The following is a 26,277-nucleotide window of genomic DNA, read 5'->3' as shown; positions in this document are numbered from 1 at the left end:
CTCAATTCCAGAAAAATAAACGACCCAATCAAAAAATGGGCCAAAGAACTAAATAGACATTTCTCCAAAGAAGACACATGGATGGCTAACAAATACATGAAAAGATGCTCAACATCACTTATTATCAGAGAAATGCAAATCAAGACCACAATGAGGTACCATTTCACACCAGTCAGAATGGCTGCGATCCGAAATTCAACAAGCAATAAATGCTGGAGAGGGTGTGGAGAAAAGGGAACCCTCTTACACTGTTGGTGGGAATGCAAACTAGGACAGCCACTATGGAGAACAGTGTGGAGATTCCTTAAAAAACTGGAAATTGAAATGCCCTATGACCCAGCAATCCCATTGCTGGGCATACATACAGAGGAAACCAGAATTGAAAGAGACACGTTTACCCCAATGTTCATCGCAGCACTATTTATAATAGCCAGGACATGGAAGCAACCTAGATGTCCATCAGCAGATGAATGGATAAGAAAAGTGTGGTACATATACACAATGGAGTATTACTCAGCCGTTAAAAAGAATACATTTGAATCAGTTCTGATGAGATGGATGAAACTGGAGCCGATTATACAGAGTGAAGTAAGCCAGAAAGAAAAACACCAATACAGTATACTAACACATATATATGGAATTTAGAAAGATGGTAATGATAACCCTGTATGCGAGACAGCATAAGAGACACAGACGTATAGAACAGTCTTTTGGACTCTGTGGGAGAGGGAGAGGATGGGATGATTTGAGAGAATGGCATTGAAACACATAAAATATCATATAAGAAATGAATTGCCAGTCCAGGTTTGATGCAGGATACAGGATGCTTGGGGCTGGTGCACTGGGATGACCCAGAGGGATGGTGTGGGGAGGGAGGTAGGAGGGTGGTTCAGGATGGGGAACATGTGTACACCCGTGGTGGATTCAAGTTGATATATGGAAAAACCAATACAATATTGTAAAGTAATTAACCTCCAATTAAAATAAATAAATTTATATTTTTTTAAAAAGAAATACTTATGTAGAAATCACACACACACACAAAAGTATGGAGGTTTCTCAGAAAACTAAAAACAGAACTGCCATATGACCTAGCAATTTCACTTCCGGATATTTACCTGAAGAAAACAAAAACACTACTTTGAAAACAATATATGCACACCAATATTAATGGCAGCATTATTTACAACAGCCAAATATGGAATTGACTTGAGTGTCCATCAGCAGATGAATGAATAAAGATGTTGCATAGACACACACACACACACACACACAGAGGAATATTACTCAGCAATTAAAAAAAGAAGAAATCTTGTTATTTGTGATAATATGGGTTGATCTGGAGGGTTTTATGCTAAAGTAAAATAAGCCAGACAGAGAAAGACAATTACTGGAAGATTTTACTTATATGTGGAATCTAAAAAAACAAGCAGTGAGAGCAGATTCTTAGATACATACATTGGGTTGCCAGAATGCAAGGTGACAGAGGTGGGTAAAACAGACGAAGGGAATTAAGAGGTACATACCTCCAGTTAATAAATAAGCTATGGAGATATAATATACAACATAAGGAATGTGGTCAATAATGATAGTTTTGGGGACCGATGGTTACTAGACTTAGTATGGTGATCATTTCATAATATTCACAGGTGTCAAATCACCACATGGTAAGCCTGAAGTTAATATAACATTGTATTTCAATTATATTTGAACTAAAAAAAACCTTCTAAAATATGCACTTAATTTGAAAAATCTGAAATGACTGAACTCTTTTGAGCTGGTTATTAAGTAGATGAATTTAAAGTTCCTAGGGCACCTAGCGCAATACTTGGCACATCAATAAATGGTAGCTATTATTATTATTTTGTTTTCAGAATTTTCTTCTCAATTACCTCTAATCTATTATGGAGTCAACTGGCTTCCCAACAAGAGTATAAAGAGATTTGAGCTTGCATTTACTAGTTTACTAATCTCTTTATTAACTTCTCTGAACTTTCAATTATATAAGGATATATGGTAAAAAAAAAAAAATGTCCTTGCAGGGACATTCTGAAGACTGAAAGTAATCTATTTTAAAGTGTCTAGCATACAGCAGGCCCTCTATGAATGGAAGCCAATATAATTCACAAAAGTCTCCTCTGAAATGAGTACCTACTATGTATGAGGAACCCATGTATATGAATATTTTTTAAGTAATGGAGGTAGAAAAACTTTTCTCTGTTATATTCTGGTACTTTTCAGAAAAACATAATTTGGAATTATGAGAAATTATTTTTAAAATAATATTCTTATAGTGACTTAGAGTTTATGAAATACTTTTAAGACCTTAAAAATATTCCCCAAATTAGCAATTTGTTGCTGTATTATTGAAATCATTATCTTTACCCATTCTACCATCAGATGCTTAACAATTAACCATAATGCTAAACTGCAAATATTAAGGATGTTATTTCAGAAAAGTTCAATATGTTATCATCATAGGCCTAGAGTTTTAGTAATACTTGACAGTTGATACTGGCCAGATGAGACTGAATAGTTTCTAAACTGAAAGCTGTCATCATAGCTTTTTCATATCAGCAGTAATCTTGGAAGTCTCCTCTAGGTAGGCTTTCACAAAAGACACTTATGAAAGTGGTTTATTAATTTCTCTTCGACTGCTTGAATACTATGCAGAGTACCAGCTAGGTTAGCTGTTCTCCATTTTAAACTATTAAAATGCAAAAAAAAAAAAAAAACCAAACAAAAAAAACAAACGAAAAAACAACTGGCAGATGCTTTCTGGAACATAGCATATAAAAAAAAGAATAGAAAAAATGTGGGTAACTTTCTTAAATCTAAATAAATGTATTATGTGAGATTAATGACTTGTCTAAACTCAGTAGGCACGCAATTAAATGTTCAGAAATGGAAAGCACCTCACAGTCTTATAAAACTGGGCTGTTTTTACTATTATAATAACTGAAGCACATGCTTAATAACTCATCAAATACATTTACTTTCTTCAACATCTTCAAGGTCAAAACCAGATATCAGGTACAACTTGAGTGCCATTAATTCCTCTGAAAATCTTTTGAAGGGATTGTTTCAAGGAGCAGCAGACAGGATCCCATTAAGGTCTATAGAATGCTTTAGGTACTTTGGGAACTGGGCACTTACTTTCTGAAGCTTCTATTTTAAGGACAGTATTAGTCTTAATTCTCCAAAGAAGCAGCTTGCCACACAACCACTAGAAGTCAGACTGCTGCATATGGATGTCTGGTTCTTAGATTAGTGATTATGGCCATTATATCTACATTTTAGGACAGGATAACTGCCACTTGGAGGGTTTCTCTGGTGGCTCAGTGGTAAAGAAACTTCCTGCTAATGCAGGAGACACGGGTTCAAAACCTGGATTGGGAAGAACTTCTGAAAAAGGAAATGGCAACTCACTCCAGTATCCTTGCCTGGGAAATCCTATGCACAGAGGAGCCTGGTGGGTTACGCCCATGAGGTTGCAAAAGAGGTGGACATGACTTAGAACTAAAACAACAACTGCCACTGGGTAACTGGTAACTGAACAGCATTGGGTCAGCATTGGTGCCAGAGCCATCTTTCCTAAATCCGCTCCCAGGGTCCCTCCACATGCATCGCTATTTCTTCATGTTTGGTCTTTGCTTCCTTTCAGCGTTTCTATCTTCCTCCCATCACCCACTAGGAATTTCAAATCATTTGGGGATTTCTCCACTGTTTATACTATATGTCTATAATGTCAGTGATAATTTCAAATATTTTGATCCTCCTAACATTGTCATGGGATGAGGAAACCGAGGCATGAAGAGGTTTTATGATGCGTCTGAGACTTGGTGTCAAAACATAGTCCCTGCCTCATAACTCCGAACTGAGCCCTTGGTTCACCACCATTACTATGCTGTCATTTGCTTGGTTCTTTAGACTTGTGTTGGAAATTCTTCCTTGCCAGCTGTGTGCTCAGGAACCAAGGCTCAGTGTCAGTGGGAAAGAAGGTTTTTACAATAAGTTAAACTCTCTGAATTTTAGCTTTCTTGTCAGTAGGGTGACAAGATTCAACTTAACCAAGGATTTATCAATCATCTATTACATGCTAGCACAGAGCTAAGTGCTATAGCTCTCTGTTACTCTTGAAGTAACAGCCGCCAAGGAATTTTGGCAGTGAGAAGAACAAGACTTGCTGATAATTTCCTAGAAAATAGAGAGATTCCAAGAGAGGCTAGTCTGCCAAGTTTAGCAGAGCTCTTTATAAATTCTTCAAAATAATTTCAATTAAACTAGAACAATTTTAAAATTCACAAATTTTATAGTTTACTCTTAAGTAGCACATTCCACCAAACCCCAAAGTGTTATTTTTGTAGGCAATGATACTGTATCCAACCTACTTTATTACATGGGGTGAGGGAGGGACCATGGAAGAGCCAATTTTATAAGGAATCTAGACATGAAAAGTTAAAAAATGTGTTAGATGTTTCTGCTTTGCTTCATCATTTAAATCATCTAGATTGTAAAACATCCTAGAGTAGGAATAGCCACTTCACATTTTCTCCATCTTTCTTCTTCAGTGCCTTGCATTAGACAAACTTGTTGAGTAGAATATGGCTTAAACTATAAGAACAGAGAAGAATAAATTTTGTATCATCAGTATGAACTAGTCCCCAGGCACCTGTGTGAAACAGGTGGAAAAACAGCCAAGGGTTTAGGATCTAACTCTTGGTTCTCATTCTGCTGCTTCTCTCAATTTTAGGTAGTAACCTGACTACTAAGGGTCACAAGGTTTCCAGTTTTTAGAATATGAATCATGCCGTCTATCTGCTAGCATTACTGAGAAATTAAATGAGATGAACTATTATTGTATATACTAATAAATCAGTAATGCTTTTTTGAGTATTTGATAAGTATTAGATACTATTCGAAGATTTTCTTTATTAGGTCACTGAAACTTTACAACTTAAGGAGATGGGTATATTACTATGATTTCTATTTTGGAGATGAGAAAATGTAGACATAGAAAGTTTTTTTTTTTTTTTTTAATCTTGCCAAGGTCATACAGTGAGCATTTGACTGAGCAGGAACTCAAGCTCAGGCAGTCTAGGCTCTTGACTACTCCTTTTGGTCGCCTTACTCCATCACAGTAGCTCTCTATAAGTCCATTTCCTCTGGTCCTGGTCTCTGGTACAAAATGCAACAGATTTTGCCTCTCCAGAAATAAACAGCTACACTGAGGACAGAGGACAAATACATGAAGAAGGAAACAGTAATACATGATACAAGTTGTATGCCAGAGCAGAGGTATGACTTTTAGGCCTACAGATGTTTGAAAGGAAGGAAATAATTGGGATGGGGAATCAGAAAGATGTTCCCATGTAGGTAAGAGTTGACTTAGGTTCTAGAGGGAAAACAGAATTAAAACCAGCAGAGAGGATCTGGGGGAAGTTATTTCAGATGGTGCGATAGCAAAGACAATGGCCTTTTGTGCTCAGGAACCAAGGCTCAGTGTCAGTGGGAAAGAAGGTTTCTATATGGGAATGCTGAGAATACAGAATTAGGAAGCAGTTGAAAGTCATTTTGTAGAATGTTTTAAAAGCCTAGAGAGGAGACAGGACCTTCCACTGAAGAGCAACCCTGCTTTTCTGAGTGGCTGTGTACACATGTGTGAACACCCAAATCCTGCCAAGCAGTGCTTTCGAAAGGCTGATGAGACAGCAGGTGTATGAAGGATGGGAAAGCTGGACAACGGATTGCAGGAGCGAGCAGAAGCCCTGGGTACACATACCTACATTCAGATGCTTCCAGTTACTCCAGCGACGATTATCTGGTTGGAGGATATTCCATGGCCTCTCCACACCTACTGCTGTGCTTTTGGCCGGTCCCTCACTCTGTTAGTACCTAAGGGTAGCGACAGAGGCACAGTGATCTTCCAGTTAATCTTTTTTCTTTCTCTGCTCCTTACCTGTGGTTAAAAACTCAGTGTTGGAAGACGTACATTAGGTATGATTAGAAAATTTCATTTTTTAAAAACAGTACTTCCAGTCTTTTTATTAAATGATTTACTGATGAAGAACAGGGCTCGTATTTGAGCCTGACCCTGGAATATGCAATTGCTAGTTCCCTTTGATCAGAGATGCACTTATAGATTGGGGGCTACCCACATGTATTTTCACTTAATGGTCTTGTTTCTGATATGGCTTCTGTGGATTTTAGGTTGACGGTGGCTAAATGTACTCTTTTAAAAAATGCTATATATTGTATATCTCAACTGATCTTTTTTACAACCATATGATGATTAGCCATCAATCATTTTTTGCTGATACTTGAATATATTAAGCAATTGCTGCTTCTTCCTAAGTTGGATATATTGATAGATTACCAGGAGACTTGAGTAGACATGCAGAGTACATGTTTGGCTCTAAAGTGTTGTATGGGAAAAATGAAAAAAGAAAGTGATGGGAAAATGAAAAAGATTGCAATGAAACAGACTTGTGATGCCAAACTCCTCTTTAAAAAGCAATCGTTTATTGTCATTTCAGGCTATTATTGAGAATGAGTATGAAGTCTAAATAGACTGTAGGAGCCCAGTCCTAATACATCATTATCATTAATATGTATTTAGTAATAGTAGACATAGATTATTTTAGTCCAAAATAGCCAGAATATCTATCTTTTACGTGGGTCCATTGGATGCAAATATACTTAGAGTGCAAAGCACACACACATACAGCCCTCTTTCAAGGAAAGGGAGACTTTAAAATTTTATATACTTGGCTAGTAGCCAGCTACCAAATCTACTCTAGTTCTTCTCTGATTAACACACTTTCATACATTATTTCCAGTTTTCTACTTGAATCCTTGTCATTGTTTCCCTTCAATATCCCAATATCACACAAATAGTTCTGGAGAAACCAGAAAGTGAGTAAAAAAAAGTTCATTCAGCTATTTTAGGACATGGCACACATCCCTAGTACCCATTTATTAGCAAAACAAAACAAAACAAAACAAAACTGGTTCCATTGCTCATGAGAACTTCTTAATATGTTAAAACACCCGCTGAGATGTTAATATGAAACAAAACAAAACCTCAACTACTCTGCTTCTAATTTGTTTGATAAACCAGATTTCTAAAGTTCCCAAATAAACAGAAATCATTATAATTATGAATAATTAACATGCTAAACTCAAGAGGGCACTCAACATTCATTACACTGTAGAGTTCGTCCCCTAAGGGTAGTACCTTCAATTAGTTCAGTTTTTACAATGGAAGAAAAATGTGACAATCAGTAATTGCAAGTACTTAGTACAAGGAACAAAATGAGCTAACTTGCATTTAAATCATCCTGTCTCAGTCAGCGAAGGCCCTGCTCTCTTTTAGATCCTTTACATTTGTACTAATTCCAGAACACAGAAAAGCAATAGATAATAGAAAAAACGTACTGCCTTCAAAGACGTAAGTAGATGCACTTCAGTTTTATCAGCTATTCTAACTGAGTAGGTGAAAGAAGAAGGCAAGATATACCAGTAAATGAATTTAAAAGAGAATCTTGTAGATACTTTTTGGCTGCACTGCACGGCATGTAGGATCCTACTTTCCCAACCAGGAATCGAACCTATGTGCACTGCATTGGAAGTGCAGAGTCTAAACCACTGGACCACTAGGGAAGTCCTAAAAGATGTTTCCTAAAATATATCAATATATTTATTCACTCAATTTATAAACATTTATTAAGCACTTACAATGTATCAGGGCTCTGTTCAGTTCAGTTCAGTTGCTCAGTCATGTCAGACTCTTTGCGATCCCATGAATCGCACATGCCAGGCCTCCCTGTCCATCACCAACTCCCGGAGTTTACTCAAACTCATGTCCATCGAGTCGGTGATGCCATCCAGCCATCTCATCCTCTGTTGTCCCCTTTTCCCCCTGCCCCCAATCCCTCTCAGCATCAGGGTCTTTCCCAATGAGTCAACTCTTTGCATGAGGTGGTCAAAGTATTGGAGTTTTGCTTTAGCATTAGTCCTTCTAATGAACACCCAGGACTGATCTCCTTTAGAATGGACTGGTTGGATCTCCTTGCAGTCCAAGGGACTCTCAAGAGTCTTCTTCAACACTACAGTTCAAAAGCATCAATTCTTCAGTGCTCAGCTTTCTTCACGGTCCAACTCTGACATCCATACCTGACCACTGGAAAAACAATAGCCTTGACTAGACGGATCTTTGTTAGCAAAGCAATGTCTCTGCTTTTGAATATACTATCTAGGTTGGTCATAACTTTCCTTCCAAGGAGTAAGCATCTTTTAATTTCATGGCTGCAATCACCATCTGCAGTGATTTTGGAGCCCAAAAAAATAAAGTCAGCCACTGTTTCCACTGTTTCCCCATCTATTTCCCATGAAGTGATGGGACCAGATAAGGGTAAATGTGCTAAATGATAATTATATTGTACTGAAAGAGCCAGCCAATGTGGAGAAAAGGGAACCCTAAACTGTTGGTGGAATATAAACTGGTACAGCCTTTATGGAAAACATTATGGAGGTTCCCCCAAAAAACTAAAAATAGAACTTACATGATCCAGCAATTCCATTACTGGATATATAAATGAAGAAGACAAAAATGCTAATTTGAAAAGATATATGTACCCTAATGTTTATAGCAGCATTATATATTTATAGTAGCCAGGATACAAAAGCAATCTAAGTGTTCATTAGCAGAAGAATGGATAAAGAAGGTGTGATACACACACACACACACACACACACACACACTGAAACATTACTCAACCACAAAAAAAGAATGAAAATTTTCCATTTGCAATAACATGGGTCAACCTGGCAGTCAATCCAGGCTTAGTGAAATAAGTGAGACAGAGAAAGATAAATACTGCATGATATCACTTATATGTGGAATATAAATAAACAAAAGGATGAATATAGCAAAGCAGACACAGACTTATGGATATGGAAAACTAGTGGTTACCAGTGGGAAAGGGGCAAGCAGGGGTAGATTAAGAGGTACAAGTTACTATGTATAAAATAAATGATACAAGGATATATTGTACAGCACAGAGAATATAGCCAATATTTTATAATAACCTTAAATGGAGTATGATCTATAAAAATATTGAATCACTATGTCATATTCCTGAAACTAATATAATATTATAAAGTATTAGTTGCTCAGTTGTGTTTGACTCTTTGCAACCCCATGGACTGTAGCCTGCAAGGCTCCTCGGCCCATGGGATTTTCCAGGCAAGAATGCTGGAGTGGGTTGCCATTTCCTTCTCCAATAATATTATAAATCGACTATAATTAAAGGAAACATAAAGAGTGAAATGTAAGAAAAAGAATTAGCTAATTATTTGTTTAAATATACATTTTATATACAAATTTGATTATATCAATACATTTGTATATTCTTACAAATATAAGGTTTGAAGTATAAATATGTACAAACTGAAGCTATTCAAAGTGTTATTCCTCACATCCAACTGCAATTGAAATTGTTATATACCATGTGAATTAAAAATTAAATCACAAAATTATTTAGATTTTTTTCATCAGAGTCTCATCTATAAAAATTGTAAAAAAAAAAAAAAACCCACCAAAATATATCTATTTTCTTTTTCAGTAATAAATGTTACTGCAGTTATTAGGGATTTTCTTAGGCATTTATAGAACTAAAATATAAGTCAAGTTGATAATGGTTTAGCAAACAGTAACTACACTTTTGCATGTAAGTATATATATATTTTTGCTCTGATTCAATATCACATTGACAACTGTGACCCAAGAAAGGGTTATCTTTTATTAGCAGCCACTTTGGGAAGAAATATTTTATCTTCCATTGAAGCAGAGGAAAGAATTTATTAAAAATGTGATACAAGTGGTTTTAGAGTGATAAATCTCAAGTTACCAATTCTACTTTTAATGATTACTTGCCCAAGTCTTGTATTAATTAAAATAGTTATTCTAAATGCTTATATTTAATTTAAACATAATTAGCTAAACCTCAGTGTTACTGCCTCATCTATTTTGAAATTAACTTATAAAATAGCTCAAAAAGTGTTATAAGATTTTGATACAAAAGAAATGAGAATCAGTCTGCATCTTTTGTTGGTTTCAGTTGTGAATCCATAGTGAGTCACTTATATTAGGTATGACTGAGGGGTCTCTGGCATGGCTAACGTAGTAGAATCAAATATTGATATGCCATTGATGCTTCTTTTATACATATGGCATATAATTAACTTCCTAAGCAAAAATACATCTGTTGTTCCCAATATTAATATATTCTTATTCCAATATATGCAGACTTTTCTAATATTTTATTAAAACCTGGGCCTTCTGCTCTCCAATGAATGCTTATAGTTGGGGGAATTTGTTTCTACAATTCTCTAACATTAGTTCAAACCATCTGCATCCTTCTCCCTCATCCTGACATTTTAGAAATTTAATTCAGAGCAGGCTATACACATCAAATAAAATTGTATAGAATATTTCTCATCTTTTCACACTAATACTATTATATAGCATTCCAATATTCCTTCAAGTTATACTGTATCTCAATTACCTCAACTGGCATCTGCTTCTATTGTTTTCAGTCCTTCTCCCTGGTTCCTTAAACAATGAATAATAGATATTATTAATCAAGAGCTAGATTTGGGTGCATTCTCTGCAAAGAATGTAGGTAACATATAAAAACTATCTATCCTGTTTAGATAAGTTAATATGAGATTGTGATCAAAGACAATTATGTATTGATTTACCATTTAACATTTCAACTATCAACCATTATCTTAACTCTGAACATCCTCAGAAGGTTCAAAGGATTAGAACTGTGTCAAAGTAATCACAATGGAGAGGGACAATTTGAGGACTAGGAAGATATTAACACATCTGCTTTGTTCATCTTGCTCAAACCTTTAAATACCATCTGTTTCCCATTATTTTCTGGCTACCATCTTCCCCTAGGCTAAAAGATTTTTAAATGACTGTGGGAAAAAAAACTTGAGAAAGTAGTTTGAGGTTTTAATTCAGTATTTCATCTGCCAGACAGTGAAATGCAGTTTGCTGCAGCAAGTGTTCCTAATAGATAAGGGAATTGTAGCTTCACATATAATTACACTGAGTCTAACGGTAGACATAGCCAACCATATCATCTTTATACTATTAGAAGTGCTAGTAATTCTGAAAAGAATCCATTTTAAGGAGGGTCAGAGCTACTTTTATTTTACTTCAAACCAGGGTTATCATGGAATAAAACTGATAGTTTTTCGGGGAACAATTTTTGGAATATAAAAAAAAGTATTAAAGAGTAAATGAAGCTGACTGTTGTGACTGGCAGTAAGTTCAGGCATTTTGTGTTCTTTTGTGTTTGCTTTGGAATGTTAAACAGGTTGGGTTCTTTTAAAAAGAAAACATTTTATTCAGAACATTTCCCATGAAAGCCCTCTTTGACAAAGTGTCATTTTTTGATATATTAGTACGTCTGCCCACATTTTATATTCAAAAAAGGCAAGCACTGTTTTAAGAACTTTTGACAAGCATGGGAAATTAAACTTCCATGGAATCGACTCTCAGTGTAACACTAGCGACTGTTATATTTTCTATTTTCTTACTTCTTCATGAAAGGACACAACATTTTTAGTCATATAAATTTCTTGTTGAAAAAAGTGCAAAGTAATTAAAGACGAGCAATTGGAATAGGAAAACTTTAATTCATCAATAAAATGCTTTAAGCATAGAATACTGAAATTTTTTGAGAAACAGAGCTACAGATATAGTAATTCAGTGAAATAAAAGTAGCTGGAGAGAAGTTAAAGAATTTTCTAGAGAACTAGCCAGGAAACTTCAAGAAATTTAACTACTTCTTCATAGTTACCTATTAAATTATAAATTTCAAAGCCAAATCATCCTGTATTTCTTTTGCAATGCAGGCTCGCCTATTGCAACCTCACTTGGATACCCACAGGTACCTCCAGTCAGCAAACTGCCTCCCACCCTGTGTCCCTCTGACTGTGACCCTACAGGGTGGGGTCCTGGCTGCTCTCCAAGCTCATCTGTCTCCACTCCACTGTGCCCTTGCTCATTCATTCATCCAGGGCTTTTTCCAGTTCCTTGACTATGTTAGATTCTTTATCCTCTGCCTAGATCACTATCACAATCAGGTTGATTAATGTCTCCTCTTCTTTTCAATCTCAGCTTGGATGTGACTTCCCTCAGGAAGATCTCTCTGACTGTTCTCTCCCTAGATGTCCTTTCCCTAGAGCCTGTAGAACCTGTTCTCTCCAATCCAAGTCCCTGTCATATAGATGCTGTTGTCTCTTTATTTTCAGACTATAAGCACCATGAAGCTTATTTACTGTTATCTATCTTATATCTATCTTATTTACCATTAAATCTCTACTTCTTAGACAAGTGCTTGGAATATACTCAAATGCTCTCAAACACTTTGTTAAACAGATTAGTGAATAATTTGAGTGAAAAGTTCATATGTAAGCAATGATTTTTTCTTCTTGGTGGTAATACAAACTATTAAATATAACCACTTTTACCAAAATACATTAACTCATTTCAGTTGGCATATCTTAATGTTATTGTTCCCACTGATTATTTGATTTAGCTGGGACAAGTTTCACATTTCAGCTCAAGATTTTCTCATATCACCTTTCTCTATTATGAAAGTGCAAGGTGGATAATAGCCACTGAAGGATGTTAAGTTCTGAAATGCCATTTTTGGGTTTCAGTTTAATATACAGACTTCTAATGGTAAAATGGTAGACTGAAAAGGGGGAGAAAAGATTTATGAAGATTAATGTATAATATCTGAAAAAGGTGAAGGTCTTACTTTTCTATTGCTCTGTTAGTATAACCTTTAATTGGAAATAAAAGAAGAAAATTTGAGACCAATACCCACTAGTGAGTCAGCAAAGTGAAGATGGAGAAGAGGACATCTTTTGGACATTGTTATTAGATATTAAGAGCTGTAATAACAAACATACTCTTGAAAGGCCTTAAATTTAATGACAGAGCTGTGGATAACTAAATTATGATTATGACAAATTCAGGGAATCGATTCAGAGTTCTCCTCATTCAAAATTCAAGTAAGCAATCAAAATGATATTGTATTAGTTGACCTCCTCAGACACTTCTGAAATATAGGAGGCATTTATTAAGGATACTCAGAACAACAGCAAGACAGAACTGCTTCCATATTTCATAAACACCATTACGAAGTGGGAGGGTGGGTGAAGTTGGGTTGGGGAGGGTGGATATGGGGGGAAGGACACAGAAGGAAGAGAAGGAGCTGCTTGGAAAGAGATAAGTGGAACTCTTCTTTTAAAAATTGCCACAGCAGGACTTTCCTGAAGTCAAGATTAAGAATGTGATGAGCCTATGGAATGTTATTGTCTGCAGCAAAAGTAATATAAAAATGATTTTTGTTTCCACATAAATTACTCAACACAGCTGCCACTGGTTTTACAGATTAATGCTGGCACTGATAGGCCATCATGTATAAGAGATTCTTTCTCTGAATTTTTTAGTCTTCAGCCTTCAGTGTTTCTTCACCTCTTTATTAAACTCTTATTCTAAGACTTATAATGAAATATATTGAAGCAGTTTGCCAGAAACACACATGGAGTTGTTTCTACTGGCTCTCCTCTGGGCTTCCTGGGGCTGTAATATAGATGGTGGCAGAAAAAAAAATCTTAAAAACAGTAATAATGATAAACAAATTAAAACACAGTATATATAGTCACCATTAAAGAAATACACTTGTTTTACAGAACTGTATTTTTACCTCAAAGACTGTTCACTCCATCCTTACTTCATTTCAAAATGCTTCTTTATAGCAATTCTTATTTCAAAAGGGTGCTTCAAATTGATTCTGAGGAATTTATGCTCTTCATGCTGTTTTCTGGCACTATGCTTTTTATCAGATCAGCAGAAACAATGCGAAAACACCTGCCACCGTAATTTCAAATGTCTATCATCTACAAAATTATACATAAAAGATCTTTGGTTGCAATGTGGTCCTTGAATGAAGAACTTTTTAAAGAAAGACCAACAAATGCTGTTGAAAATATAAATGGATATGTTGCAAGAAAAAGACACTTGTAGCATTTGTGGAAACAGATTTTTAATCAGAACCAAGAGAACATTTTTGAAAGAGCCAGTCTTGCTTTTCACAAGAGTTTTGCATTCACACAGACTGTTAACATACATGCTTGCCACCTTCAACTAAAGCTAAAGGGCTGCAGCTAGAAATGGAGTTGAATGGGCAACAAAACATTCAGTGGATGCCTACACAGGGTAAATGATAAAATGTCGACATTCCCATCCCATGCCACCTCCCAAAACAAAGGAAGATGTAATTGTTGAACACTTATAAGTTTTTGAAAAGGCACAGAGGAAGGCTCTTGGTTATAAATCTATTTTTATGCCCTACATACCTATCTGCTCTATGGTCTTAACTTAGATGCTAGTCACTCTCAAGAACTGGTGTGGTCCCCAAGGATTCCCTTGTGCACCCAGAACTGAGAATCCTGCTCTAAAGCTTCTTCTGTTCAGTGATTTAGTGACAAACTCCCTTCCCATTTCCTGTTTCAGTTGCCTGTGCCCATCTGTGTGTGTATCACAACCAAGGAGGCATTTCACTAGGGCTTGAAAGTTATGCTATATTTTCCTACCCATTTCCCCTGCTGTCCTTAGAACTGGAATGTGATTCTATTATAGTTTGAATGTGAAGTATTACAGATTTTCACATTCAGATTCAAGGAAGTATGTATCAAAATAATGTTTGCATTTATTATCTAAAAGAATACACTTGAAATAGGCCTTTTGAATAGGGTTGCAATTTTATAGGAAATAGAATGGCATAAAAAGAAATGGAAAAACATATCTTTTGATTCTTCTAAGTTGAGTGTATTTCAGACTTAAACCTGTTGGATCATAATGACACAGTATTATAACCATTCCAAACGTCTGACATTTTTAAGGAGTGTATATAATATTCAGGTGGGGCTCAAATGGGAGCTAAGCGTCCAGGCTACTGTTTTGTAAAACAGCGTGTTGTATGGTTGCGTAGCTAAAGGTAGCAATACTCAATCCTCAAAAGGCAATAAAGAACACTCTGAAATGTACCTTATTTCTAAACTATGGTGGCACATTATAGCTCTCTTTGTCAGCACTTTATTGGTTTCACAGGAATAAGAACAAACACTGAGGTCTTTACTCTGAAATTCATTTCTAGAATTTATCTTACTAACAGAGGAGTTAGTTTTGTGAGAGGTGTTCTAGTTTGTAATAGAAGAACTACTCTTGGTAAAGCTTTTTGCTCTTTGAAAGGCTGTATTTATTTGACATTCTTAATTTAAAAGCAAGAAACTCCATAAAATCATGCTTTTCCATGATCCACATGATAAACCAAAAGAAGCAAATTTACTGAAGTAAGAATAGTTTTCTGTATCTGGGCAAAACTGATGCATTTATGCATTTCTATAGGAAGGAAAAAAGAAACCCTAAACTTTGTTCAAACATGAAAAAAAAAATTTGGAATAAGTCCAGTTTGCTTTCAGCATTGTATCTAGAGTTATTTATTTACCACAACTGCATATTCATTGACATTTTGCCAAAACAGTTAGCTCTTACTTTTTCCTTTCTTTTATTTAAGTATACAACAATAGGCAGCTGATACCAGTGCTTCTTTTAGCTATTTTGATTTTGGATTGTATATACATGAACTCAGGTTACCTCAAAATAATAAATGAAAATAAGGTATATTTCCAAAGCAACAAAAGCACAACATATTTTGTTACACTGTTACTGCAGAAATGTGTCTAGGAGAATGGCTGTTTAGATGTGAAAAACAGTTTATGAATCATAACCAAGTCCATTTACAGATCAGCCCTGACAATGGATGACAGACAACCACAACAGATAACATGGCAAATGGCCCCCAATCCAAACAAAATCTACTCTGCAATTATCTATGCAGCAAGAATGCAGGCATTTTAGTTGCCTTCAGAATCAAGGGCGGGGGGGGGGGGAGGGGGGAAGAGATGAATGGTAACTGGAATGGTAACCACCCCCCAACCCTAGGAGGTTACCAGATTGTCCTAAACAGATGTCCACAAATACTAAGAAATGGAGCTGGTGACAGGAAGGGACCCCTTTGAAAGAGTATTGTTGTGAAGCTTTAGCTTCCCAATTTAAGATATGTTTTCCTTTTTTCAGGCTGAAATATTTTCGATGCAAGATTCAGGAAAATCAATTAAACATTACTGGACAATGGATAGATTAAGGTATACTTCTTTTTAGGATAAGAGAGCTATCTTTATATAAAGTCTGACTCTCTAGAGGAAAGAGATGAAGAGAAGCAAGGCTCTTAGAGAACAGGAGTAATAAAAATGCTATGTCAAACAAGAGTCCTCCATGCATGCTTAAAAAATAAATGAGTAAAATTTACCATATATGTGACAAGCTACTTGACAGTGCACTTTTTTTTTTTAACATATATTTAGCCATTCCCAAGGACTGTGTGAGTTGCCCAGAACAAGATCTTTTTGGATATGGGATATGGCTGGGGAGTTAGGAGTCTACCAACCCCAGGATCTTGTCTTGACTTAAGACTCCTAAGTCTCTCTAGGATGTAAGCTTCATGAAGGTAGATTTTGTTTTGTTTTTGTTTTGCTCACTGCTTTATCTCCAGCACCTATAACAGAGCCTGGCAGATAGTAAAGTAGGCAATTAATATTTGGGGCTTGAAAAATGAATGTAGACTAGTTTAGACTCCAACTTCTCTGACTCTGGCTACTATACATGGCTGCAGTTCTCTGAGATGTTAACGTGTGCCTGTTGCTGTTGTGTAGTCACTCAGTCGTGTCCAACTCCTGTGACACTGCGCCAAATACTAATGTTGACCTGAAACTAATAGGCTGCAACAAAGATGGGTTTATTCACGATCAGCAGGAAATTGCAATTCAGGGTCTGCAACCATGGCAAGCCACATGCAAGTTCTCCCGACAGCAAGGGAATGAGCATGCTTATACAAAGAGGAAAATGAAGTTGGGAGGGCTGTAGTAACAGAGAGTCCATTGCTTTTCATTGGCTCAGTCCTTGTCAGAAAAGGAGTTGTTCTTCTTCTTGTGGCTCTGCTACAGTTGCAAGGTATGAGCTCACCCCCTCTGATCTCCCAGCTCTGTTCAACTGAGGTCTCTCCTCTGTCCATGGGATTCTCCAGGCAAGAATACTGGAGTGGGTTGCCATCCCCTCCTTCAGGAAATCCTCCCGATCCAGGGATTGAACTCACATCTCTTGCAGTGCAGGCGGGTTCTTTACTCCCTGAGCCCAACTGGAAGGCCCTGTTTATTATTATTTTACAGTAATCATTTTTCCCTATGGCTATGTGATAAAGCATTATTATCTCCACTTTAGGATTAGTTTTGAAGTACCAGAATTAAAATGTGGTAGTTAAGTAACCTTAAACTCTTGGACCATGTAGAATGTAGAGAAAAAAGTTGCATTAGTTTAAGTCCAAAATCTAAATTCTTCCTTACTAAGCTAAATCCTGGTTCAGTCTTATTTAGTTGATGACTCTGCTCTATCTATTGTATCAGTCTTATCTTTATTATGATCCCTGGTCTCATCCAAATTCTGCTCTAACTCTAGTCTTGGGCTATGTACTGTACATAATGTGAACTTCTCCACAGCACTCCAGTGTCTCCATTTCATCTGGGTGGTACTTCTTAGCTTTGGCAGCCATAAAAAAAATGCCATAGATTTTTGGCTTTAACTACAGAAATTTATTTTCTTACATTTCTGGATGCTATAAGTTTGAGGTCATAGTGCCAGCACAGTCAAGCTCTGGTGAGATCTCTCTTCCTGAATTTCAGATGGCTGCCTTCTTACTGTGGGCTCATATGGGCTTTTCAGGGTATGTGCACCTGGGGAGAGACCTCTCTCTCTTTCTCTTCTTATAACACCACTAATCCTATTGGATTAGGACCCCACCCTTATGACCTTACTTAATCATGCTAAGTTGCTTCAGTCATGTCTGACTCTCTGTGACCCTATGGACTGTAACCCAGCAGGCTCCTCTGTCCATGGGATTCTCCAAGCAAGAATACTGGAGTGGGTTGCCATGTCCTCCTCCTGGGGATGTTCCTGACCTAGGGATTGAACCCACATCTCTTATGTCTTCTGATGTCAGGAGAGTTCTTTACCATTAGCGCCACCTGGGAAACCCTCATTTAACCTTATTAACTCCTAAAAGGCTATGGTTTTTCCAGTAGTCATGTATGGATGTGAGAGTTGGACTGTGAAGAAAGCTGAGTGCCGAAGAATTGATGCTTTTGAACTGTGGTGTTGGAGAAGACTCTTTAGAGTCCCTTGGACTGCAAGGAGATCCAACCAGTCCATTCTGAAGGAGATCAACCCTGGGATTTCTTTGGAAGGAATGATGCTAAAGCTGAAACTCCAGTACTTTGGCCACCTCATGCAAAGAGCTAACTCATTGGAAAAGACTCTGATGCTGGGAGGGGTTGGGAGCAGGAGAAGAAGGGGACCACAGAGGATAAGATGGCTGGATGGCATCACCGTCTCGATGGATGTGAGTTTGAGTGAACTCCAGGAGATGGCGATGGACAGGGAGGCCTGGCGTGCTGCAATTCATGGGGTTGCAAAGAGTTGGTCACAACTGAGTGACTGAATGGAACTGAACTGAACTCCTAAAAAGCCTTATCTCCAAACACAGTCACACTGGATGCTAGGGCTGCAAAATATGAATTACAGGGGAACACAATTCAGTCACTCTTTCTATCTGGGACCTGAAAACATGATGAACTTCACAAAACATACATTTAGAAATTATTGTTGTTCAAAATCTACCAAACCATAGATACCTCTTGATTACCCAAGGGAAATTTTATAAGTATCATGTGGCCTAATACAGTTTTTAGTGGTCACCACATCTATGTGCTTCTTTCTTTTTTCCATATGTAATCTTGAGAATCTTTGTTCTGAGTAGACAGTGACCAGGGGGTCAACATGACTCAATTGTTCCTTGAGATACTATAAATATTTCTTGGAACTTTCCAGTTGGATCTTAGAATCAGAAATCATATTCTGAGCTAGATATTACAAAGCTTTCCTACTACAGGGGGAAAAAATGAAGCCTATGACAATCTCTTTTTAGTTACATTGGCCTTGTTTTCTGAACTTGTATTAAGCTCCTATTGGGATGGCAGTGAATCTTGAATAAGAGTACAAGTACATGGGATCTTGAATTGCACCAACCCCCAAAATGCTGATGTAGATCCAACCATTGTGGACCTGACTAAAACATCAGAAAGTCCTGGTGCAGCAGTGTGAGCATCCCATTTTGACAAAAATAGACCTCTTAACTTATAAATGTTCTTTCTTCAGGGAACTCAGGGAAGTGTGTGTGTGTGTGAGAGAGAGAGAGATATGTAAATGCTGTCTTGAATTGCAAAGTTCCTCTGGAAGAAAGATATTTATTTATGCGTTTCATTAGCATAATTACATTTTAAGACAGAATAATTGGTTTAACATATGATTAAAAAGACACATGCTCCTTGGAGGGAAAGCTATGACAAACCTAGACAGCATATAAAAAACAGAGGCATCACTCTGCTGACAAAGGTTCATATAGTCAAAGCTATGGTTTTTCCAATAGTTATGTATGGATGTGACAGTTGGACTTTAAAGAAGGCTGAGTGCTGAAGAACTGATGCTTTCAAATTGTGGTGCTGGAGAAGACTCTTGAGAGTCCCTTGCATAGCAAGGAGATTAAGCTGGTCAATCCTAAAGGAAAACAACTCTGAATATTTGTTGGAAGGACTGATACTGAAGATGAAGTTCCAATACTTTGGCCACCTGATGCAAAGAGCTGACTAATTGGAAAAGACCCTGAGGCTGGGAAAGATTGAAGGCAAAAGGAGCAGGGGATGACAGAGGTTAAGGTGGTTGGATGGCATCACTGACTCAGTGGACATGAATTTGGGAGACAGTGGAGGATAAACTCTGGGAACCTGGCATGCTGCAATCCATGGGGGTTGCAAAGAGTTGGACATGACTTAGAGACTGAACAACAACAAAACTATTAACATGTGTCAACTGTAAATGCAAAGCGATTACAGAGTGAGAATGTAAGTCATACATATTGCAATATTTATAGGTATTTCTTAGAAATATTGTAACAAGTTATCGCCACTAGATTTTTACATAATTAATTATGAAACTAACATAAAATATTTATTTTTTAAAGAATAGATTAATCACCCTTAAGTTGCTATCAGGTACTAAATTTAGACAATAATGGAAAATTCAAATAGAAAAAATAGTAGTTTTTGCAACATTTTCCTTCATTATTGAACAAATAAAGTCTTCAGTTTTTCAATAATTCTGTGATAATTAGTTTAGTTTGATTCCAGTTGCTCAAAAGACCAAGCCATATATTTCTCTATAATTGTGGTAAAGAGTTCCAGGTAAGGAACTTGGAGATCTGATTTCTTGCTTAGGCTCTAGCATAAAATATCTGTGACACTTTGGGCAGACTACTGAACCTCCTGAGTTTTCTTGATTACAAGAGGAGAGGATAAAATAAGAATACATGAACTCTGAAGTCCTTATAGGTCCTCCCAGTCTATGATTCCAGGTGGTTATTCATATTACTAAAGCCAATAGAATTTGTCTCCATGAACTGATTAAACAGTAAAGGTAATTCCAGATCAAATTGCCAACATCCGTTGGATCATCAAAAAAGCAAGAGAGTTCCAGAAAAACATCTATTTCTGCTTTATTGACTATACCAAAACCTTTGACTGTGTGGATCACCACAATCTGTGGAAAATTCTGAAAAGAGATGGGAATATCAGACCACCTGAATTGCCTCTTGAGAAATCTGTATGCAGGTCAGGACAAACAGTTAGAACTGGACATGGAACAACAGACTGGTTCCAAACAGGCAAAGGAGTTTATGTCAAGGCTGTATATTGTCACCCTGCTTATTTAACTTATTTGCAGAGTACATCATGAGAAACGCTGGGCTGGATGAAACACAAGCTGGAATCAAGATTGCCAGGAGAAATATCAATAATCTCAGATATGCAGATGACACCACCGTTATGGCAGAAAGCGAAGAGGAACTAAAGAGCCTCTTGACGAAAGTGAAAGAGGAGTGAAAAAGTTGGCTTAAAAACTATTCCAGGTGAATGCTGGTCCTCACATGGTCACTGTGGCCCATCCTGTCATTAATCACAAGGCTCCCACTGGCATCCTGTGGTTAATTATCTCAGCCCCAAAGAAGCCACTTTTAAGGGTTCCTTACTCTTTGAAGTTTATTTGTTTGCTTGCCAAGTTGCTGTCTACCACATATGGTGCCAACATGTCACTCTCTCATGGAAAATTTACTTGATTCCCCTGCTACACTAAGCCAGCACTCTTTCCATATGGGTTTACATGAAATTAAACAAGAAATTTCAATCACAGCATTTAACACAATTGGCAGTTAGCTACATATCTATGTAATTGTATCACATCTGTCTTCTTCTTTAGGTTGTAAACTCCAAGACATCTAAGACTAGGCTAGTATTTTCTTTTTTATTCGGGTTTTATTTTGTTCAAGAGAACAAATGAATGTATCTTAAAGAGACAGTGCTATGGGGCTTATTAGGGAAAGCAGCAGCTCCCTGCCCACTCCAGCACCATTTTCAGCTCCCTAGAAGCAATAACTTTCAACTTTTCTAACTGAATATTTTGGCACTTTTACCATTTTCAAAAATATTAATATCATGCCTGTATTACCTTTGCTTGAATTCTTGACTTTAGGCATATTAATTTCCCTCTGGAAGAGAAGGCTTTATTTAGTTCTCCTTTGAGTGAGTGATAGTGTGTCTGACTCTTTGCGACTCCATGGATCATAGCCCGCCAGGCTCCTTTGTCCATGGAATTCTCCAGGAAAGAGTACTGGAGTGAATTGCCATTTCCCTCTCCATAGTTCTGTTTTACTTTTCCACTATTTTTATCACATAAACCTTTCTGTCATCCCATTCTCTCAACACAGTTAGATCAATATTGATTATTATGACTATCATTAATATTACGTAGTGCCATTCTCAGCTGAGTCATGTAGTATACTATGATTGTGTCCGTTTTTGCACAAATTCTTACTCCCACTGAGTTAATAATTATCTTGTTCGGTTTTCAGTACTTTATCCTTCAAAGGTTTCTTGAGAAAGAGTACATGTAAGTTAGAATATTTCTGATACTATCCTGATACTTTTTCTGATCTATGAAATTCGCATTTTTGCTCTGGAATTACGTTTTGTAAACAGTTGTAACATTTCCTAATGAATGTAGTTTTATTTTTATTCATTGTACTCGGCACTTAGTGGCCCCCGTAGTTGGGAAACTCATATTCTTTAATTCTGAGAATATCCCTTTGATATTTTTCACCTCCATCAAAAATTTTTCTCATACTACGGAATTCTTGTTGTTCAGAAATAGGATCCTTACAAAAATTAAAAAAAATCTATTTTCCATCTCTTCACCTTTTTGCTCTAATTGCTGGGATAATGCTTCAACTTTATCGTTCAAATTTTTTATTTAGTTTTTCATTTCTGCTATTATAATATTAATTTCTAGGCATCTTTTTTCTTTGCTCTCTGGATACACCTGTTTTATAGAGCATACTCTTCTAGTTCCACTAAGACAAAATCTTGCCTTATGTCTTCATATAGACTGTGTTTCCTAAAAATGTTACTTTCCGGTTTTGGTTTGTATGTCAGATTAAAATGCCTGCCTTAAACATGTGTCAATCTTTTGTCTACTTATATTTATGAGTAAGGAGCTTGTGAGCATGTAAGAAATGGGTCATTGTACTCTTTACTCCAGGGTGATCTGGCCAGGCAGTTTCCTTAAGGAATCCTTGAACTTTGTATCATTTGGATCTTCATTTTTGGATTGATCAAATTCCCCAAAGACTTTCTGAATATCTTCCCTGAAAGATTCTGATTGTCAAGATTCTTAGAGACCAATGAGGAAGAAGGCTGTGAATTTCAACATTTCACATGTAAACTCTCACTTTAGCCCATTATTTTTAGTGTGATACTTCTCTTCTTTCTTATCCCCAATGTTCCCAAGTTCACTAACTCTGCTTGCCTCAATTATGGAGTAAAATGTCAGTCTCAGTCTCCCAGCTGTATGGATGAATGAGGGGATCTAGAGGGTATCTAATTGCTCTTAATCAATCTTCCTGTTATTAGGCTCATGTTTTCTCCCCAAATCCAGGGATAAATAGTGAGGTCAATACTTGAACATATTGGGAATGCTTTGGTGGAAAACTGTATTGCTTCTAAAATTTGCCCCCTGCTTGTTTTAAGACTCAGCATTTTGGGGTTTGTTAATAGGTTTCCATGTCTATACCTGCTCTCTAGCTTAAGTGACTTGTTGCTGTTTTCTCTTATCCCATGTTTTTGTCTTATAAGTGTGTGCCTTTAAAACAATCTATTTTCAGTCATTTCATGAGGGGTTCAGACGATAGTTAATACACCTGTGCACCACGGCATCCTCATCAGACAGCACAGTGCATTCTTCTCATGTAAATAAGCCTTTTCCAGTTGAGCAAATTCTCTGGATCAGTCCTATACAGATGTCTCTGAATATTCTAAGATCTTAAATGTTCTTTGCCATCTTAATGTAAAACCATGTATGAAGCTCTTTGGTCTTTTAGAATGTAGATGTTGTGAAGATATCATTTTAGAGCGTATGTACTATCTAGACTAGAGCTGAATACTAGTTGCCAGTAATGACAAAGAACTTCTCTGTGGCTAATATTACCATCTGTCCTGCTTTCCACTAAACATGTATATTAGTTGTTTGAATAGATTCTTAGAGGGTGAAGGTCACTTTATTGCTACCCTTTGAGTATAGGGTCATCTTGAATAACCTCAAACTGCAGCTGTGACCAAAGACAAAATGCCTTCAACTGTTGACAAATGCTCTTGGTCTGGATTTAATGGTGGTCTAATAACATTAAATATAGAAAATACAGGACAAAGGAAAATACCATGGACTCATAAAAGAAGCCCGTTGCATATACCCTGATTTTTTTTCCTCTTTAAGTGTTTCAAAATGTATATTCAATGTATTTGTGTGTTCTTTCTTTTGCTTCATCTCCCAAAATTATTTTCAATCACAAGGTAATAATCATCATAAAATAAAACTGTACTTAAAATTGATCATTATCGTCACTCTGTCCTGCCTTATTAACACAGAATGCTATACATATGAAAACAGGCTCCTTGTTTCATTAGCGAGATACTTAAACAGGTAGCTTACAAGCTGTATTTATTCTATGTTGAGCTAAATGTTGTGTTATAAACAGAGAAAAATGACATGAGAATCAAATTCTATGAGAATTAGTCTTGAGGCAAGCAGTTTCTAGGCTCTGAAAGTAAAGCAATGGATACTGACTAGATGGAAGAGGCTTTGTCTTTATATCTGTGGTGGCACTAGGCTGAGTGAGGAGAACTCTCAGCATGCAGCCCTGTATCATCAAATACTCACACGCTCAATGCCATGCAGCGTCAGAAGTTGGGGCATCACAGTTACTCTGAGATGTCTGTGGATGTCTATTTTCTGAAGAAAATCTTGGCTCTGTTCACTGTGGTACCCCTGGATCATCTGTACTCTATGTACCAGTGACTATTCTTGAAGTATTCAATCTGATTAGACTCCTTAATTTCCGTGAACAAAATTTAACTCTATTTTCATTTGGTTGCTTATAAAACATATGTATCTTGACAACATATGCACGTAAACTTCAGGTTCTTCCAAAGGTTCTAGCCTTTAACTCTCTTGCCCAATTCTTCCTCAAGGCAAAAAGTGGTCTATACTTTTCAAAACCTTATAGAAACAGATATCTGTTCTACAAGAGAGAAAAGTTTTACTGGTACCAAATTCAAAATTAAATCTGCCATGTATGTAATCTTTAGGTAAGACAAAACATGATGAAAATTAAATAACATGATGGATATTATTTGGATAAGGGTTTTAACTCAGAGAAATATTTTTCACAGGGTTATTTTTGTATCACTGTTTAAGTGGAGGCACACTATTATAACAATTTTTGAAGGCATTTTTGTTGATCTAATGTAGGCACATAGATTTCTAAATAACTTAATGATGATCACTGCAAGTATTCATAAGGTACTCATGTGCCAACACTGTTCTAAGCATTTTATTTAGATGAACTCACTTAATCCTCCTCATCACCCTAAGAGATAGACATACACCATGATCCCATTTTTACAGATGTGGGAACTATCTCACAGAGGGGTTAATATCTTGCCCAGTATCACTCTGTTAAGGAGCAAGAACACAAGCCTGTTTATTTATGGTACATTCCACATGTTTTTGGCCTATCTATTTTTTGCTTTCATATCATTTCTTTCCCTTCTTGGACTTTTGAAGTAGTTGCATAATGATAAATACAAAACTGAACTCCGAGAGCCTACTATTTTGTAATCTTAAAGTGTCAATTAAAACAGCAACACACAGCAGCAACATTTTCAAAAATTTAGGAGACTGCCTGCAATCTGAGGGAGGGTTGCAGATTATTCAGCTAAAGACTTCAGAATTGCATAATTTGGGAAATATTGGAATCAGGTCACAGTTTTTACCGTAGTTATAAAGAGAAATAAACCATTCTAACATCAATAAATCATATATGCTACCATAATTTCTCTTAAAGAAGTTCTATCATTAACTTCTTTGCTATCTAACAACATTATATTATTTTTCTTCATAGTTTTCATACAAGCTATTATTGTCTAAGTTGTTTTTTTCCCTCCTCTTTTAAAAGGTTTAACTTAATAGCAGCATGAATGTGCTTTTCTTTTCTTTTTTTTTCAGATTTTATCACTTCAGATTTTAGCAGTCTTTATGGAACAGTACTAAGTAGTTAATACCCTGTTTGCCCATTCATGGAATATATTAAATCAGCAAGCTCCCATTACTTATTGATGTATAGGACATGGAAAATAAAAACTATCTGCTTCCCACTTTCATCACATTTGATGGAGGAATATGCATAAAAATGATGATAATTTAATACAGGAATGGTTAAAGGAGAAATAGGGTTCCCAGGTGGTGCTAATGGTAAAGAACTTGCCTGCCAATGCAGGAGACGTAGGATGTGCGTTCGATCCCTGGGTTGGAAAGATCTCCTGAAGGAAGGCATGGCAATCCCTTCCAGT

The 26,277-nt window shown here is 36.6% G+C and overlaps 1 protein-coding gene across 1 annotated transcript in view; it reads right to left on the bottom strand.

The window, feature by feature from the left end:
• HS3ST5 (heparan sulfate-glucosamine 3-sulfotransferase 5) overlaps positions 1-26,277 on the bottom strand; it is a 297,958-nt gene that overhangs the window by 112,730 nt on the left and 158,951 nt on the right. Inside the window, exon 3 of the mRNA XM_069599194.1 lies at positions 5,783-5,895. The gene's annotated coding sequence lies outside the window, so the exon portion shown is untranslated. The remainder of the gene's footprint in view (positions 1-5,782; positions 5,896-26,277) is intronic.

The sequence above is a fragment of the Ovis canadensis genome, chromosome 8 (assembly GCF_042477335.2).
Source record: "Ovis canadensis isolate MfBH-ARS-UI-01 breed Bighorn chromosome 8, ARS-UI_OviCan_v2, whole genome shotgun sequence".
NCBI classification, from domain to species: domain Eukaryota; kingdom Metazoa; phylum Chordata; class Mammalia; order Artiodactyla; family Bovidae; genus Ovis; species Ovis canadensis.
The sequence above is the reverse complement of the archived record's forward strand: the minus strand, read 5'-3'. Positions and strand labels throughout refer to the sequence as shown.